We start from the raw sequence: 20,814 nt of genomic DNA on the forward strand, positions 1-20,814 counted from the left end.
TATCATTTCAGCACTGCATTTCTTCTTAGCTGCTTTTGGATGCATCTCATAATTTTGTAGTTTGTTAGAAGTATTTTTGCATTTGCTATGCATATCATAATTTTGTAGTTTATAAGAAGTATTACTGATTACCAAGATAATTATTTCCTAACATTTTATCTTGTATTGAGAATTTTAAGAATTAAATTGAACTTAATAGCCCTCGCCCTTCCTGAATAAAGGATTGGACATTCAAACTGATGATTCTTATGGTTAAATTTGTGACGTGTAGGAACATTACTCATTAGTTACTACTTCTAGAACTAGTCCAATTGGTAAAAGTATGGCGAGAAAAAACAATTCCAACATGAAATAAAGAGAAGTAATGTTCTGTCATTTATCCTCTTTAGCGAGAGGTAACAGTGAAGATTAAATGTGTGAAATATTATTAAAGATTCTTCTGATAGAAAATTCAAAATTTATTGAAATTGGAAGGTTTTATTTTAATATCATTTAGTTCGAAATAACCCTTACACTACAACAAAATAGGCCAATTACGACCGTCAACTTACGACGGAAAAAAATGTGCGCCCAACTTACGACGGTAAAAAGTAAACCGTCGTAATTATTTACGACGAAATCCAAAACCCTCGTAAATTTATTATTTTATTAATAAAATTATGCACGATACGATTAAACAAAAATGAAAATTATTTGAAGTTGCGACGATTTAAACTTTTCGTCATAAGTTAATTATTTTTATTAAAATTTTAAATTGGAATTGAATAATAAAATATTTTATCTAAATTTACACCGAAATATTTATGACAAAAAAAATCGGATCGTCAAATTTACGATGAAAATTAAATTTCGGCGTAAGTTATCAAAGAGGGAAATTTAATTTTTTCCCAAAAAATTGGCGGAAAAATAAAACTCATTTGAAGTTGCGACGATTTGAACATTTCGTCGTAAGTTAAATATTTTTATTAAAATTTAAATGTGAAATTAAATAAAAAATATTTCATCTAAATTTACGACGAAATATTTGTGACAGAAAATATTGGAACGTCCAATTTACGACGAAAATTAAAATTCGTTGTATGTTATAAAAGAGGGAAATTTAACTTTTTCCCTAAAAATTTTTGTGGTAAATTTGACTTTTCTCCAATTTTTTGTAGATAATAATTTATGACGGATTCCATCGTAAACTAGGACACGATTTTTGATAATTTCAATTTTTAAAAAATATTATTTCATGATTCGACCATATTAATGTCAACATTTATTTGTTTGGTTGATATTTCAAGAATTTCAGAAAAAATTAAATATTTTGATAAAATAGTTTAATATGAAACATTGATTATATCACTAATACATATATATATATATATATATATATATTCATCCATACAGTTGGATTATTAAAAAATAGTTTCAAAATAATCGTAACACTAATTCACGATTCAACACTATTTAGCTGTACTAGTCAAACTGATACTTGACTGTTAAAATGTCAAACCAAATAAAATTATTTTGATATGAAATTTTGGTTATATCAATAATATATATATATATACATATATATATATTTATTTACATCCATACAGTTGGATCGTTGAAAAATATTTTGAAAATAATCGTAACAGTAATTCAGGATCAACACTAGTTAGTTGTACTAGTAAAACTGATGCTTGACTGTTAAAATGTCAAACCAGATAATAAATATTTTGATACGAAATTTTGATTATATCACAAATATATATATATATATAGAGTAAAGTTCTATGGAGTCCACCTTTAATTGGAGTCCTCGGAGTCCATATATGTTCTGCAAGTAAAATATAGCTTAAAATATTGCAAACCATATTATTTTTCGACAAACATCACTATTCTATCAAAAATCTTGTAGATTGCATACATTTTACAAGCAGAACATTGCAAAAATATATATTCTACAAAACATGTTTAGTTTGCAGAACATAAATGTTCATGTTGCAGAACATACATATTGTACCGTAAATATATAAGATTTGCATGATTTTATTGAAATTATGCTATTTGTGTAACATGTTTTGCAAAATAACACGTTTTATAATATATTTTATTTGCAGAACGTAGATGGACTCCGAGGACTCCGATAAAAAGGTGGACTCCATAGAACTCAGCCCTATATTTTTAAAATTATTTGGACATGAAATTTAGGTTATATCACTAATACATATATCTATTGACATCCATACAGTTGGATCGTTCAAAAATATTTTTAAAATAATCTAAACATCAATTCAGGATTAAACACTAGGTAGTTGTACTAGTCAAACTGATGGTTCACTGTTAAAATGGCAAACTACATAAAATTATTTTGATATAAAATTTTGGTTATATCACTAATATATATATATATATTGATATTCATATGGTTGGATCGTTGAAAAATATTTTAAAAATAATCGTAACACTAATTTAGGATCAACACTAGTTAGCTGTACTAGTCAAACTGATGCTTGACTGTTAAAATGTCAAACCAAATAAAAAATTTTTGATATGAAATTTTATTTATATCACTAATATATATATCTATTGACATCCATACAAATGGATCGTTCAAAAAATATTTTTAAAATAATCGAAACATCAATTCAGGATTAAACACTAGTTAGATGTACAAGTCAAACTCATGGTTGACTGTTAAAATAACAAACTACATAAAATTATTTTGATATGAAGTTTTGGTTATATCACTAATATAAATCTATTGACATCCATACAGTTGGATCGTTAAAAAATATTTTTAAAATAATCGAAACATCAATTCAAGATTAAACACTGGTTAGATATACTATTCAAACTGATACTTGACTGTTAAAATGGCAAACCAGATAAAATTATTTTGATATAAAATTTTTGTTATATCACTAATACATATATCTATTGATATCTATACGGTTGGATCGTTCAAAAATATTTTTAAAATAATCGAAACATCAATTTAGGATAAACACTAGTTAGTTGTACTAGTCAAACTGATGCTTGACTGTTAAAATGGCAAACTAGATAAAATTATTTGGACATGAAATTTTGGTTATATCACTAACACATATATCTATTGACATCCACACACTTGGATCGTTCAAAAATATTTTTAAAATAATCTAAACATCAATTCAGGATTAAACACTAGGTAGTTGTACTAGTCAAACTGATGGTTCACTGTTAAAATGGCAAACTACATAAAATTATTTTGATATAAAATATTGGTTATATCACTAATATATATATATATATATATATATATATATATTGATATTCATACGGTTGGATCGTTGAAAAATATTTTAAAAATAATCGTAACACAAATTTAAGATCAACACTAGTTAGTTGTATTAGTCAAACTGATGCTTGACTGTTAAAATGTCAAACCAAATAAAAACATTTTGATCTGAAATTTTGGTTATATCAATAATATATATATATATATCTATTGACATCTATACAGATGGATCGTTCAAAAATATTTTTAAAATAATCGAAACCTCAATTCAGGATTAAACACTAGTTAGATGTACTAGTCAAACTCATGGTTGACTGTTAAAATAACAAACTACATAAAATTATTTTGATATGAAATTTTGGTTATATCACTAATATATATCTATTGACATCCATACAGTTTGATCGTTAAAAAATATTTTTAAAATAATCGAAACATCAATTCAAGATTAAACACTAGTTAGCTGTACTATTCAAACTGATACTTGACTTTAAAATGGCAAACCACATAAAATTAATTTGACATAAAATTTTGGTTATATGAATAATATAAATATCTATTGACATCCATATTGTTAGATCATTCAAAAATATTTTTAAAATAATCGAAACATCAATTCAAGATTAAACACTAGTTAGTTGTACTAGTCAAACTAATGCTTGACTGTTAAAATGGAAAATCAAATAAAATTATTTTGATATGAAATTTTGGTTATATCACTAATATATATATCTATTGAAATCTATACGGTTGAATCGTTAAAAAATATTTTTAAAATATTTTTTACGATATAATTGTATTAGATATTAAAATAAATTAATTATTAATCACATCAAAGTATCAAATATTTTTCAGATTTACCTTACATGACTTGATAATGATATTTATTTTAAATATTATTATAATAATATTTAATTATAAAATTTATTGAATTTATGTAAACTGGACCAATTGCAAATTTCTAATCCTTCACTTCCTTCCTCCAATTCGTTTCCCTCCATTTATTCCCCCTTTCAATATCACTTCCCTCTTCAGTAAAACAGAAACCTAATTGGTGGCCTCTTCCTCATTTTTCTTTTAACCTCTCCCTCATTCCCTCTTTCAAAAACAATTAATCAGTCTCTAAACCGTAGAAATGGCCAATATACAAACGGATCTATAGCCTTTCATCTTTGTTTCAACTGTTCTTGGCTGGTTATTTGGTGAGCCGAATGGGTGGTCCTAATACGGCTGCCAATGTGGTGACATCAGGCCTTTGAATAATTGATTGAATGCCTCACTGTATAGTACATACTGTTTGTGTTTTATATGAGTTAGTAGTATCCTTAACTAAACTTATATTCTTTGAATAATTGTGATTGTTTGAAAATGCAATTGATGCAGTATCTAAGAATTGCACCCCATCTGCAAAATGAATGATTTCAAACTTTTAATTCTAAATTATTCTTTTTTAAGTTTGTAAATTCTAACTAATACAATCCACACATCTATAATATGCGGACGTGAAATCGCACAATTTTCAGATGCATATAACCGGAAAAGTCAAATACTTTATGCAGTTATACACATAATAATTCACTTATAATTGAATGTGGATAAGTGGTAGCGTATTGATGCACCTACAGAGTTGTATATGTATATGTGTGTATAACCGTATACCGTATGGATATGTCAATGGAAGGAGTTGAATTCAGATTCTTAGTACAAAAAACAATAAAGAAGTTGGAGATATGCCCTTTGATAAAGGATTCCTCGTAGGAAGAGAAGGCCATAAACTGAATTCGAGTTTTTTTTTTTGCCAAGTGAATTTGAGTAATTTGGATTGACATATCTAAAATAAGGTATATAGGGCCAACACCCTCAAACAATTAACTATGATATCAATACTAGTGACTATTGGTATTAAATTTAGATAGATTTTAGTAATAAAGGAGAGAAAAATGGTAAGTTATCCCTTGTTATTAATTGTGTTATGCTTGATAGTAAATAATATAATGGTGATGTTAATGTTAAACAAACACATGTAAGTCTTCTTCTTTGTTTTGTATCCGATTTATTCACAGTAAGTTTTTATATAATAAATTTGAATGGATCAAAGGACTTACTACTGTAGATACAAGTCTACAACTACTTCTAGTTGCCTTCTCCTCCCCCAGTTTCCACTTTCACTAAATGAAATCTTTGATATTCAATCTTTTGAAGCTTGATTTATTAAAAAATTAAAACCTGATATTTAAAGAATTGACCCTAATTTTTGTAATGATTTCTATATGGAAAAGCAAGTGTATGCAGGTGGGAGAATAGAAAATTTCTGTCCGTGGTACACTAAATTTTTGGTCTTATTAAAATAATATCGAGCAGCTATGCTTATTCAGAAGAAATTTAAAGGCAGGATTGGTAGGAGAAAGTTCAGAAATATCAATGATGCATCACTGTTTCTGCAATCAGGTACTAACCGTATAGTTATTTTTGCTGAGTCATTACATTTTAAGCAATTTTGCACTTTTATGTTGCAGATACTTGTTTCATGCAATATTTAATATGTTTAGACTAGTTATTATCCTGCTTACCAGCATCCTTTCTGTATGAGTAGAATGATTAATAAAAAAGTTGTTCAACTTTTTTTCACAAGACTAATATAAAATCTAGATATCCATGTATATATGTGTTAGCAGAGAATATGGGCTGTCAAATAAAGTATAATATGACAGCTGTCAAATGGAGTAGTTAATTACTGAAAGAGCTACATATACCTTCTTCCAAGTTTTTTGGTTTACATACCATTTGTAACTTTCAAGTTTGTTGCATTAATCTCATGGCACCTTCAAAATTTTAGTTGAGCATATTAAACCCTAAACCTTGTAGTTATCTCTTTGTTCCGTCGACCCCTTTGCGATAAAAACGACCAAGAATTAGCTTTTTCCTATTAAATTTACTAAATTTTTTTATCTTTAACCTTCACAATTCTCCTATGAACATGAACTTGCTTAAGAGTTAATAATTTAAACAACTCCAAATTAATAACCATATCTAGTTTTGTTCTTAATGATGGCTCATTTTCATTTATTTGTAAATTTATCTGTATATATGTGTGTGTAGTCACTCTTGCTCTGCAACTAAATGAATTATTTTGCAGTTATACATGGCTGGTTAGTTCGAAGATATTCAGGAGATGTAGCATTACTACAATTTGGGGTTAAGAAGGTGCTCACTGACTCTTCTTACCTTACGGAAATATAGGATCTTTTGTTCTTATGTTTGACCAGACTTTTAACAAGCAACACATGTATATAGTGTAAATTTGTTTAAGAGTTGATCTATCACACTAAACGCGTCTAACTCAATGAATTATCAAGTTTGTTCTCTCCCTTGTATATAAATAATTATTTTGTTTTGTATTTCTGATTTTTAACTTACCAATTACACATCTCTTAACTCCTTGACCAAGTACTTTCCTAGCTATAAAGTGTAGTAATAATTCTACTAGTATATGCTTTTTACATCTTTATTACGTGAAAAATATTAAAAATTAAATCTAGGCTAAAAAATGATCAAGGTGGAAATATTAGAGAGTAGATAATATGGAGAACTGGACTACAAGATGAAAAATGTTTAAGACAGGTGTATGCAGGTGGGAGACTAGAAAATTTCTGTCTGTGGTACACTAAAGCTTGGGTTAATTTTTATGTTATTTTAATATTGAATTTCCTACTCGTCTTCAACTTCTATGTCAACGTGCAGACAAAATTTTCAGAGATGAAGTTCCTCAGATTTTCAGGCAAAAGAAGACAAAGAAGTACTACTTTAGTTTTGTCATCTATTTGTTTTACTTTTATTTCATCTTTAAAGCAACCTAATTTGTCTTTTATTTCAGTATTGGAATAAGAAGCCAAGACGTGGAAGATTCATTTGAGAAGTTTATCAAGGCTTAGTACAGTACTTGATATTAATAAATTTTGTTGGATTTAGTCGCTTCTACTTAAGTTTTGTCATGTATTGTACAATTCCAATGACTTTGTTAGGTGTATTTTTAATGTTTCTGTACTTATAATATTTGAATATTATTCCAATTATAGTTAAATAATATGAGTTCTTCCACTATTTTTGATTGATTTTTGTTTAACATTGTATTGAATTTAAAAAATGGCCGGAAACTGAAAAGTCAAAATTTGGCTATTCTGAAAATACAAACTTACGACGGTTTTTCATCACATATTCCGTCGTAAGTTACTAATTTACGACATATAGTTGCGTCGTAAATTTATGATTTATTTTATCGAAAGTGGGTTTCACAATAAAACATACGACATTTCCTTCGTCATAAGTAACGAACATACGACATTACTTTTCGTCGTATGTTGATAACTTACGACGGAATATTCCGTCGTAAGTAGATTCATTATTTTATTGAGAATGTGGGTCCCTACTTTCTAACTTGCGATGTAATTTTATCTTGTGACGAAAAAACGAACTTACTACTCGAGCAAAAAATGACAATTTTTTTCCGTCATAAATGGTTCAATTACGACGATTTCAGTTCAAAAAAACCGTCGTAAATGGCCAGATTTGTTGTAGTGTTAAGCTAAAAAAAACCGGTTGAAGAATTGGATTGTGGGGTCATGTTGAGATTCAAAACCTAGCGATCATATATTGTAATTTATTATAATTTTCTACTAGATATAGTAGGAAATAATTCTTTAAAAATGACATCATTTCATACTTTGAAACTGTAGACTTACAACGTGGATTGTGTGATTTTGTCCACCTTCGAAAGCTACATATTAGGTTTTCATTTTTTTTCATTTACTATTAGATATAGTCCGAAAAAAACTTTAATAAATGACATTTTTTTATCTTTAAAAAAGTTAGCAATTTGATGATGTGAATTTAAGGGGTTATGCTAATTTAGGTAGGTTTTGGTTGGTTATCATTTCCTACTAAAATAGTATGAACTAATACTGATAAAAGAATATTGTTCAGAACCAGATACACCTATAGTTACATTTCGATAATTAACACTGTCAACAATTCCGCAAACTTAAGTTACTACTCAAATTTTGTCAAATAAGTTGTCCAGACGATAAAAAAAGTCTTGTTCTTGTGACAAGTAGTCTGTTGTCTTGTTCTTTTGATAAGATTTAAATATTAGTATCATTGTGTAGTTAGTAGTCTTTGAAAGGTGTTATGGCATCATTACATCAAAATACGGAGGAGATGAATGCAAGATTAACATTGGATGAGGAGAATGAAGGAGGAGTCCTGGTGGCAGAGGAGGAGGTCGAACCGAATAAGCAAACTTTTGTTTTGGTGGGAGCATTTCTAACGGAGAAGAATATTGATTTCATGGAAATGAAAAACATAATGGCATCGTTATGGAGACATAAGGATGGAGTCGAAATTCATGATCTGGAAAATAATAGGGAGTCTTTTATTTTCTATCACTACAAGAAATTTGACTTTTACTTACCAATAAATTATCTACCAATTTATATGGGCGGGTAAAAGTTATTTTTACTTACCGATATGTGTTTGTACAACTTATTGGTAGCTGAAGTGCTCGATTACTGCCCACCTTCGCTAAACACGTTAACAACCATCACTTTTGACTACTCTTTTTTTCCTTTTGTCAAAAAGAATTAAGTGCACGTTAACTTGGCAAATGTTATTCTAAATGGGGACTATCGAAAGAAATACATAATAAATATATATTACATTTTATTAATAAATATGTTTCATGTAGTTTGCTAAATTTAAATATTATAGATAATTTTTTTACATTAAAAGTTATAAAGTAAAATAATAAAGTAATATAGCTTAGGTTATATTTTATTTGAAACTTTATGATTTACTGAATTGAAAATTGACTTGATAGTTTTTTCTTTTGGAAAAATTGAATATAGAAAATTAGATAAGTAACAGTGTTAGGACGTGCCAACTGCCGAGGATTCCTCTATTTTTTAACAGACTCCCCTGCTTTTACAAATTTAAATGTACTGGTTCAATGTCTGCTTGTGGGGTGGGCCGTGATCTTAGTACAATAATTTGATAATAATGCCGTTAATATATTGAACTATAATTTGTGTAATTTATGGACATATTATAGTATTTACAATTTTATTATTTTATAAAATAAATTATGAAAAATAATAAAATATTTACATATTATTTTGTACTAGTTTACGGCCCGTACGATGCACGGGTCTTGGTTAGTATTTATATATTTTAATTTTTTTATATAATTTTATTAGAATTTAATATAAATAATTACATACACTACAAGAAATCTGGCCATTTACGACGGTTTTTTTGAACTAAAATCGTCATAATCGAGCCATTTACGACGGAAAAAATTCGTCGTTTTTGGTCGAGTAGTAAGTTCGTTTTTTCGTCACAAGATAAAATTGCGTCGCAAGTTAAGAAGTAGGGGCCCACATACTCAATAAAATAATAAATCAACTTACGACGGAATTTCTTGTCGTAAAATACCAAAATACGACGAACAATAACGTCGTAAGTTATGTACTTACGACGGAAGAATGCGTCGTAAGTTAGAAATTTCCGACAGAAAAAACGTCGTATTTTAGGATATGGGGCCTACAAGCTGGGAAAATGAAAATTCAAAAAAAAAAAATTAAATATGAAAATGGATACATTACGACGAAATATATGAAGAACAACCGTCATAAGTTCATTTTACCAGAATAATTACGACGGAATGTTTGAAGAACAACCGTCGTAAGTTTGTTTTTCCAGAATAACCAAAAACTAAATTTTCAGTATCCGGCCATTTTCGGCTTCCAATTTAAATTCTTAACCTGCTAAAATCTTATGCAATCGCAAACTCAAAACAAACTCTAAACCTCGCAATCAACTCATAATACATAATTTACATTAGTTATACCGTAAATCCATACTAATTCACAATCAAAAGTAGAAAGCAAATTAAAATTCAGTTTACAAACACCCACAACCTAAATTCAGTTTACAAGCACAACTTGGTTATCTTACAAATCAGGTTTCCTGATTAACACAGTAGATATAACTAATTAAAATAAAATTACTATAGTTAATGAAGGGAGTAACGATCAACATCTTTATCTTCATCTTCATCATTGTTGCTTCGGAAGTCATTGCCATTCAATGGTGCGTTGTCAATTCGAGTACCCTGCATTAAAAAATATATAATATCTGTAAAGTGCAATTAACTTGATACCAAATAACAGAAACTTTTACCAAATTGCAGCATTTGCATGACATGAGTAACTGTAAAGCCACATATACAAAAAAAAATTGCTTAAAATAGTAAATCTTATTAGAACATAGGCTGATCATGAGTTGTTCAATGTTGCTATTAATACAATGATAAATGGATTTAAAACAAACCTTCTTAGCTCGGCCTTTGGTAGTCTGAAATTGTTGCCATGCATTCTGCCTCTTGAAAGCATGTATTTTCTTACGTTTATCGGCTTTCTATCGACAATAAAACACTTTATCAATAAAATATTAAGCGAAAATTGTGCAGGACTCAAGTAAAGCACGACAATGAAAGTAAAGAAAAGAGGGAAACTTCAATGTTAATAGACAGAAATATAGGCAACAGCTGCCTAGGTGAACAAGACCCCTTCAACTTGACATAGCAGTTCCAACAATGTACAATGAGTGATACATAAGCATGAAACGGAGCACTATGAATACCTCAGTTATCATTTGAGCTTGCTTAGCTAGTCCTCACTAAAAGAATAATGTTTTGCTCCAAAAGCTTCACATATTTTTAGGATTTTATTCTTTGCTTTTCCTCGGAGACGAAGACCGCAAATATATTTTTCTCCAACCTGTATGATATTTCACCATCAGGAAGTCAATATTATCATATACGACTCGTATGTATATAAAAAACGATGCAAGCAATAACAATTATAGGTAAAAAAACTGAATAGGTAATGAAAGGACTACATATACGTTACGCAATTTCTCTACGAAATAAACTTTTCAGTTTTCACTACATCATCTCAAGTGAATATAATCAACCAAATCCAGAGGTATCAACCTTTTCCCCAGAAACAGGATCCATGACTGGGTGCCCGACAACAGCCTGCTTCAAGTACACATTACCCCCGGTAGCACGAAATAAAATCCTTTCAAATGACATAGATTTCGCTTTAGGGACAAGACCGCTTATAAAACACAATTTAACTTTTTGCAGAGTACGATGATGCAAGGTATGATAGAAAATGGGGCAAGACAAGGTGTAAGAGAAAGTTTTGAGCAGCATGCTACTTTGTTGGCTCAAAATGTACGCCTAGTTGATCCTATGGACATTGCTTCCGACAAGGAACAAGTTTTAGCATCAGTACAGGTGGAGCCACAGTCGGACTCTGGAAACTGAGTATCCAGTATTTTGCTAATTTTACGACAACATCTACCATTTTTATGGGGTTTTATCTGCTTTTGCACCTCTGCTTAACCATGTCTAACACAGTTCAAGGGCTTGAATTTGTTGGGTTGGACTTGCCAGATTCTGTTGGGGAAGTTATTGCATGTTTTATATTAGTTCTTCAAGGTCAACAGGTGCTGGCACTTGTATCACGTTTTATGCATGCCAGGGTTAAGAGAGTTATTTATCTAAAGTATGTATGTTCTTCTAGTCAATTTTGCAATTAATTTGAAGTAAAATGTTTACTCTCCTTCTAAGAACCAGGTGATTTAGTAAGTACAGTCTCGTATATATTTAACTGTGGTATGATACTGATAATTTGAGTTTGGTACTGCCAACATGCTATACATATCTAGATTTTACGTTTCTAACCTAAATTAAATCAAGAGATACATATTTTTGCACTTTCCACGTTCTTATTGATTCCTACTGCTTCTCATCCAATCCAACTAGATAATATTTTTTTGTATCTAATAAGAACGTTTTTCATATTCATATGATGAGCATGACATATTTTGACCATGCCTCTTATATTTCTCGCAAGAAGTGTGTATGTGTGTATTTTAGGTATTATATAGCCAGATAATTCCTACATCTTATACAAAACTAACATCATAAAACAACACATCAAAACTTATCGATTGAGGCCCAAACGGCCTCCTATCCGTATGCCCTTTCCACCTTTCCTCCCAATCCTCCCCTTCTTTCTTCCCCCTCAATTGCTCGAAATCAATGGAGCTGGACGATCTGCTCCAGCAGCAGCACCAATAGGAACAAACGGATGGGGAAAAGCTGGAGTCAGAATCTCTGTTTACACCAAAAAGGAATCAACCCATTAGTTAAAATCACCAAACAAACAAAACCATGAAACAAAAAATCAATCAAGAACCAAACTGTGAGACTAATATTTACCAAAAATAGAGTGCAAAAGAGCAGTCATCTTGGAAGAATAGGGTGTTTAGTTAAAGCCCGGATGAAGAGAAAGATTGTATCAAGAAGTTGAAACCAAAACCTATAGCAAAGCCTCTTTAATTACAAAAGCTTTCAAAATAAAAACTAAAGAAAACAGATTGAAAATGGGGGTTTCGGGGTCATAATAAATAAAAATACATGAGTAGCAAGGACAAAGAGAATACCTGAGTATCTATTCATTTTAATCGATCTAGTTGAGCAGCAACACCTTGACTTCTCCGAAGAGAATAGTCGAGATAATCACTAATAACACTAATAGGAAAACCTAAGAGACTGATTAGTTGATTTTAACAGAGGGAAGGAAGCAGAGGTTAAAGAGAGATGAGGAAGAGGCTATCAATTAGGTTTGTATTTTATTGAAGAGGGAAGTGAAATTGAAAGGGGGGTAAACGGGGGGGAATGAATTGGATGAAGGAAGTGAACATGGATTAGAAATTTGCAATCGATCTAATTTACAGAAATTCAATAAAAAATTTATAACAATTAAATTATATAATAATTAAAATTATTTATTTCCTATATTTTTTAACTAAGTATCATTATAATAATATTTAAAATAAATATCATTATAAGTCATGTAAGATAAATTTGAAAATATTTGATACTTTCAAATGATTAATAATCAATTTGTTTTAACATCTCATACAATTATATTTTTCAATAGGATTATAAATTAGTGACATTGTTAGCAAGCTTGTAGCTGATTATAATTTACCGATATATTAGTGACATTGTTATAATTTATTATCTTAATGATATAACCAAAATTTCGTATCAAAATAATTTTTTCAATACTATCTTAACAATATTATTGACATTGTTATAATTAATACAATTACAATTTTGATAAATACACTATCTTAGCTGATTATAATTTTATTATAATCCTGAATTGGTGTTTCAATATTTTAATTATTTTTCAATGATATAATCAAAATTTCATATCAAAATAATTTTTTTTTTCATTTTAACATTCAACATCAGTTTGACCAATACAACTAACTAGTGTTTAATTATGAATTGGTGTTTCGATTATTTAAAAAATATTTTTCAACGATTTAACCGTATGGATGTCAATAGATATATATATATATATATATATATATATATATATATATATTAGTGATATAACCAAAATTTCATATCACGTCAAACATCAGTTTGAGTAGTACATCTAACTATTTCTCAATCATGAATTGGTGTTTCAATTATTTCAAAAATATTTTTCAACGATCCAACCGTATGGATGTCAAGAGATATATATATTAATGATATAACCAAAATTTCATATCAAAATAATTTTGTTTGGTTTGCCATTTTAACAGTCAACATCAATTTGGCCAGTACAACTAACTAGTGTTTAATCATGAATTGATGTTTCGATTATTTAAAAAATATTTTTCAACGATCCAACCGTATGGATGTCAATAGATATATATATTAGTGATAGAACCAAAATTTCATATCAAAATAATTTTGTTTGGTTTGCCGTTTTAATAGTCAAACATCAGTTTGACCAGTATAGTTAACTAGTGTTTAATCCTGAATTGATGTTTCGATTATTTTAAAATTATTTTCAACGATCCAACCGTATGGATATCAACAGATATATATATTAGTGATACAACCAAAATTTTATATCAAAATTTTTTTGTTTGGTTTGCCATTTTAAGACTCAAACATCAGTTTGAGTAGTACATCTAACTACTGTTCAATCATGAATTGGTGTTTCGATTATTTTAAAAATATTTTTCAAAGATCCAACCGTATGGATGTCAACAATTATATATATTAGTGATACCACCAAAATTTCATATCAAAATATTTTTACTTGGTTTGCCATTTTAACAGTCAAACATTAGTTTGACTAGTACATCTAAGTAGTGTTTAATCTTGAATTATTATTTCGATTATTTTAAAAATATTTTTCAACAATCCAACCATGTGGATGTCACCAGATATATATTAGTGATACAACTAAAATTTCATATCAACATAATTTTATTTGTTTTGCCATTTTAACAGTCAACCTGATGTTTGACTACTACATCTAACTAGTATTCAATTATGATTGGTGTTTCCATTATTTTAAAAATATTTTTCAACGATCCAACCATATGGATGTCAATATATATATATATTAGTGATATAACCAAAATTTCATTTGAAAATAAGTTTATTTGGTTTGCCATCTTAACAGTCAAACATCATTTTGACTAGTACAACTAACTAATGTTTAATCCTGAATCAGTGTTTCGATTATTTAAAAAATATTTTTCAACGATCCAACCATATAGATGTCAATAGATATATATATTAGTGATATAACCAAAATTTCATATCAAAATAGTTTTATTTGGTTTGCAATTTTAACGGTCAAACATCATTTTGCCTAGTACAGCTAACTAATGTTTAATCCTGAATTAGTGTTTCGATTATTTTAAAAATATTTTTCAACGATACAACCGTATGGATGTGCTAATTTACGAAGGAATCCGTCATATATTATTATCTGCAAAAAAATTCAGAAAAGTCAAATTTACCGCCAAATTTTTGGGGAAAAAGTTAAATTTCCCTTTTTGATAACTTACGACGAATTTTAATTTCCGTCGTAAATTAGATGTTCCAATATTTTCCGTCACAAATATTTCGTCGCAACTTTAGATGAAATTTTATTTATTTAATTTCAAGTTAAAATTTTTAAAAAAAATATTTAACTTACGACGAAATGTTTAAATCGTCGCAATTTCAAATGATTTTTATTTTTCCGCCAAAAAATTGGGGAAAAAGTTAAATTTCCCTCTTTGATAACTTACGACGATTTTTAATTTCCGTCGTAAATTAGATGTTCCAATATTTTCTGTCGCAAATATTTCGTCGTAAATTTAGATGAAATTTTTTATTTATTTAATTTCAATTTAAAATTTTAATAAAAATAATTAACTTACGACGAAATGTTTAAATCGTCGCAACTTCAAATAATTTTCATTTTTTTTAATCGTGTCGTGCATAATTTTATTAATAAAATACTAAACTTACGACGGTTTTGGATTTCGTCATAAATAAATACGACGTTTTACTTTTTTCCATCGTAAGTTGGGCGCGCATTTTTTTCCGTCGTAAGTTGGCCGTCGTAATTGGCCTATTTTGTTGTAGTGATAATATATAATGATTATATAATTATAATTTCAAATTAGGTTCAAATAGTATATTATTGATGAGATCTTATTTGTATATAACAATGTGAATGTTTATTGTTGAGGAGTGTGATTTATATATGAAAACTTATATGTATTTTTATAAATAATATAAATGTTTATTATTAATGTGATTCGAACATGAGAACTTATATGTATTTTTATAAATAATAATATAAATGTTTGTTGTTGACAGGATTCGAACCTGAGAACGTGTGGAGTGTATTTTTTAGTATTTAGATCTAACGGTTCTGATTATTTGATGAAAAAGATCCGACGGTCGTGATAGAAATGAATAACCAAAATGAGGGGTTAACCAAACTACAAATTATACCCCATTCCGGCTATTATAGTATAGTATCTTTATAAATAATATAAATGTTTGTTATTAATGGGATTCGAACCTGAGAACTTATATTTATTTTTATAAATAATAATATAAATATTTGTTGTTGACAGGATTTAAACCCGAGAACACGTGGAGTGTATTTTTTTAGTATTTAGATCTAAGGGCTCTGATTATTTAACTGAAGAAGATCTGATTATTTATATCTCATTCGAGCTATTATAGTATAGTATAGATGTATGAGTGCACTTTTGTATAGAAAAGCGGGAGTTTTAAATATGTATGTATATAATTTTTGTATTATTGTTTTAAAATATATTATTAAAAAAAATTCTTGATTTATTAATTATTTTATTATTTTATAATTTGAATCACCAAAATTAAATTTGAAATGTTTGATTAGCTACAAAAATTCAAGCCTTGTATTGGATTCCACGTAATTCAAGCCTTGTATTGAATTCCTTAGTTTGGTCAAAATTTGGATCAAAAATTATTTTAAATGTCAAAATTTGAATCAAAATTGCTCGAAATATAGACCGAACCCATCTCCAAACTTTAATAGTTAGTCCATCTAATTTCCGGTTCAAATACTAAAATATTTATTTTGGATATTTTAAGTCTTTATAAAAGTTTTTATTTTTATTTTTATATGACATAAGATAGTATATTGTATGATTTAATTTGTCAAACTAAATTGATATTTTAAATACATTGCATTTCATTAACATTTTGTTTCAAATTCAGCTTTATGTGTTGTAATCATCACTTAAATGTTTGACTGTATTTGTAATTTGAATTTAGGAAATGGAAGTATATTTATAAATATCATAATTTTAGTTATTAAATTTTGAAATATCTGAAACCAAAATATATGTAATAAATTAAAGAAAATAAATTAACTATTATTATTAAAATCCCGATATAAATTTGGACCAATAAATAATGTTGATCCAAATTTAGACCTTCAATATTCTTGAAGCGAAACGAATTCGGTCCAAATATTAACCTTTAGACTACTATGCAAGTTACTGTTAAGTCTAGAATTCAATTTCTTGCTAATAAGCCAAACAATCTCAATATCAAACATCCTTAGATAGCCTTTAAAATAATTTAACTTTACGTGATATTGATTTTAAAGTAAATAATAATATATTGCAACATTTTTTTTGTTCGTTAAAGCTTATATATTTATTAATCAAAGTTAATATTTAATATAATACATTAATGTATTTTTTTAATATTATTATTATTACTATATGAATACTAAGGCACGAGAGTCGAGAGGTTATGACTTTTTTTAAGTATTTAACCAATGAATGTTGCTAGAAAAATAAATTATTTTACTTTGGCCAAAAATGTTCCCGCAACTAACGGGGAAAAAGTCCCGCTCTACTTTTTTGAGTGAAAAGTTATCCTGCACAAGAAGTGGGATTTTAATTTATAATTTATCTCAGAAGTTAAAATAACCGCCTAACACCCGATTCCCTAATATTCACCCTAATTGTTCATCAGTTCTGCCGCCCTAGAGAACTTTTGTGAGCCATTCTTTCTTAATATGTGAAAAACTCTCCCCGACTTGACCTTACGTTCATCTTGACGTGGATGGTGCGATCGTCAGAGCTTCAACCCACAGGTCATCTTGTACGTAAGGACATGTATACTTATCTCTTAAATTTCTATGACTCCAATTATTCTATTATATCTCTTGATTTCCTAACATGATTTTTGTTTATGTCAGCAATATGATCTATCTCAACTTCAACAAGTAGGCAAAACATGTTGTTTGGTTATCTTATCTATCCACACATATATAATTACGGTGGGTTTTTTTCTGCTTCTTTTATAATAAACTGTGCATCACGATTTCATCTTTTAAAGTATAAATTCTTCCCAGATCTTATTTTTTCTAATCCCGTCCAACCTGCTTATTCTAGATTAAACAAGCTATGGTTATAGGCTCATATTCCTGCTAATTATGTTTGTGATCTGAAATTAGATGGGTTAAAAAAAAGACATACTTGACAAATTAAGTTGATCATTTTGAATTTGTTATTAAGTTTCTCTCGATCATACCTTATTATTAATTTTGTCCTCTTTTATTATGTAATGTATCTAGCAGTTGCAGGTGAAATCAAGCCATGATTATACCAAAACTTGAACAGTTACGGATTTTTCTACTAGTATATATAAGGTCTGGTGAGATATTTTAGCACATTTACTTGAGTTATCAATTCTAACTAATTGATAATCCAATGCACCTAAGTTTTGTAACTTGCCTTCTTCTTTTACTGGCTACTTTACATTACAGCATGCACATGTAGAATCATTGTTGTTACATACTTGCCTTTGTATCTAGCCACGAGAGGTTTAAATGTTATTTTCTGCAAATAATATTATGCATTGATATTTTGCGTGGATACATTCTATGTCAAAACTCAAAACTCAAAGATTACTCGATTTTTTGCGTGGAGTACCATTTATATTTAAAAGTTCAATTTAATGCTGTAACACTATTCATAACATAATATAGAAATGATGTTGTACTCTCGACTCCGGGAAAGTGAATTTGTGATTGTTTGGATACTAGTTGTTTTAAAGCTAAGAGGTAATCGATTCTCCCATTCATGCTCTGTTTTTAATTTACATAGATGCTTATAATGTTGAGCAGTGCCAATCGATATATTATATTAACACTGATTTTTGTTTCAGACAACTCCATTTAGCAGAGAGCATAAAGATTAAGGTCTGGAATCCTGGGACAAGTTGAGGTCATTAATCACAAATATGCAGACGGAAAAATGAATGGATTGATACGAGTGAAAAACAATATTTTATCGAACTTGTTAAAAACATGTACTGTATATTTTTGTAATCAAGTTATCTTGTATTCTTGTGTAATGTGACGCCTGTTTTGGCCATTATGAATGACATTGTTAAAAAAATTATAATTACGCTAGTTGCAAAGTCAATTTGCTTAATAAGTACTTTAATTTGTCTAAATTAAATATATTTCATTACGTTTACATTTATATTTTCCAACAATTATGAACGTCAGAATAAATATCAGGTGGACTGATTGTTACATGCCACGTGGACCAATAATGAAATACTAATAAACCATTCATTGGGCGCCATGTGGACTGCTGACAAGGCGTGACGTGCATTGCTGACGGGGCATCACATGTACCATCATATCCATGCAAGTTAATGACATGTAACAGGTGACTTAATAAAATGGGGCCCATGTGATATTTACCTACCAATATAAATATGTGTAGGTAAAGATGTAGAGCCCAGAAACGTTTTACTCAAATGTATATTGTAAGTCTGCGGAATAATCAACACACATACAGATGAGCCAAAGCTCGGTTTTTGTATTTATTGAATAAAATGCTTGCTTACAATGTGAAACCACTCAATTATCATATGAGTGTAGAAAGGAACTAAATAGCTAAACATACAGCAGTGATTGAGACAAATCAGGAACTCTCCTATTTTAACTCCACTCCTGTATCAACTCCTAAATCAACGCTAACAACCACGACCTAAACTTGCTGCCTCAAATAAATCAGTGACAGCAATTTATTTGCAGATATAGTAAATAAGCAATAAATAAATAAAACAAGTTTAGATTATATTCTAACAAGCTCCCCCTAATCTAAACTCGGTTGCAAGTTCTTCACGCCCATCAACTCACGCATTCCTTCAAATTTAACTCTGGACAATGCCTTGGTTAACACATCAGCTCGCTGTTCATTTGTGTTGACATGCTTAAGAATGATTTCTCCCCGTTCTACGCACTCACGTATGAAGTGGTAACGAATGTCTATATGCTTACTCCTCCCGTGGAATACTGGATTTTTTGCTAAATCTATTGCTGACTTGTTATCGATATAGAGCACCACTGGTCCAGCCTTTATATCCGTTATCTGCCTCAGCAATTTGTACAACCATATTCCCTGACAAGCAGCGGCTGTTGCTACCATAAATTCGGACTCACAGGAAGATAACGCCACACATTTTTGTTTCTGAGACACCCAAGTAATAAGATTCTCGTTCAAATAAAAAACCATACCTCCTGTAGACTTCCTGTCATCCACGTTGCCCGCTAGATCACTATCTGAGTAGCCTGACAATAAGTAGTTTCCTTCACCTTTGGTGTAGATCAGCCCGTAGTCAAGAGTTCCGTTCACGTACCGCAAAATACGTTTTGCTGCAGCCAAATGCAATGTTGTGGGTCTCTCCATGAATCTACTTATTACACCAACGGAAAAAGCTATATCCGGCCTGGTAAAAACAAGATACCTGAGCCCTCCAACCATGCTCTTAAACTGTGTTGTGTTAACTGCCTTTCCCCGTTCATCTTTGTCTAGTTTCACCATTGGATCCATCGGATACCTTACTGAGTTACATCCTTTCATTCCAGCCTTCTCCACTACTTTCTTTGCGTATGCAGTCTGCTTAATTTCAATATGACCATCTCTTTGTTCAACTTCCATGCCCAAGTAGTATGACAACTTACCCATGTCGCTCATCTCAAATACATTGCTCATCTCCTTTTTAAACTTTCTTATATTTGCTATACTAGTCCCGCTGATTAGCAAATCATCTACGT

The 20,814-nt window shown here is 29.4% G+C and overlaps 2 long non-coding RNA genes across 3 annotated transcripts; one reads left to right on the plus strand and one right to left on the minus strand.

The window, feature by feature from the left end:
* Positions 1–10,029: 10,029 nt before the first annotated feature.
* LOC141672560 (uncharacterized) lies at positions 10,030–13,034 on the minus strand. 2 transcript variants are annotated; one of them, XR_012555597.1, is made up of 6 exons: positions 12,821–13,034; positions 12,597–12,696; positions 12,366–12,491; positions 10,946–11,082; positions 10,634–10,720; positions 10,030–10,415 (listed from the first exon to the last, which is right to left on the minus strand). It is a non-coding gene; the product is annotated as an uncharacterized LOC141672560 (long non-coding RNA). The 2 variants fall into 2 exon arrangements; XR_012555596.1 differs by having other exon boundaries at positions 12,296–12,491.
* Positions 13,035–17,939: 4,905 nt separating this feature from the next.
* On the plus strand, positions 17,940–19,102 carry LOC141670769 (uncharacterized). Its single transcript, XR_012554723.1, has 3 exons — positions 17,940–18,018; positions 18,319–18,390; positions 18,909–19,102. It is a non-coding gene; the product is annotated as an uncharacterized LOC141670769 (long non-coding RNA).
* Positions 19,103–20,814: the final 1,712 nt, after the last annotated feature.

This window comes from Apium graveolens, chromosome 7 (assembly GCF_009905375.1).
Source record: "Apium graveolens cultivar Ventura chromosome 7, ASM990537v1, whole genome shotgun sequence".
Taxonomy (NCBI): Eukaryota; Viridiplantae; Streptophyta; class Magnoliopsida; order Apiales; family Apiaceae; genus Apium; species Apium graveolens.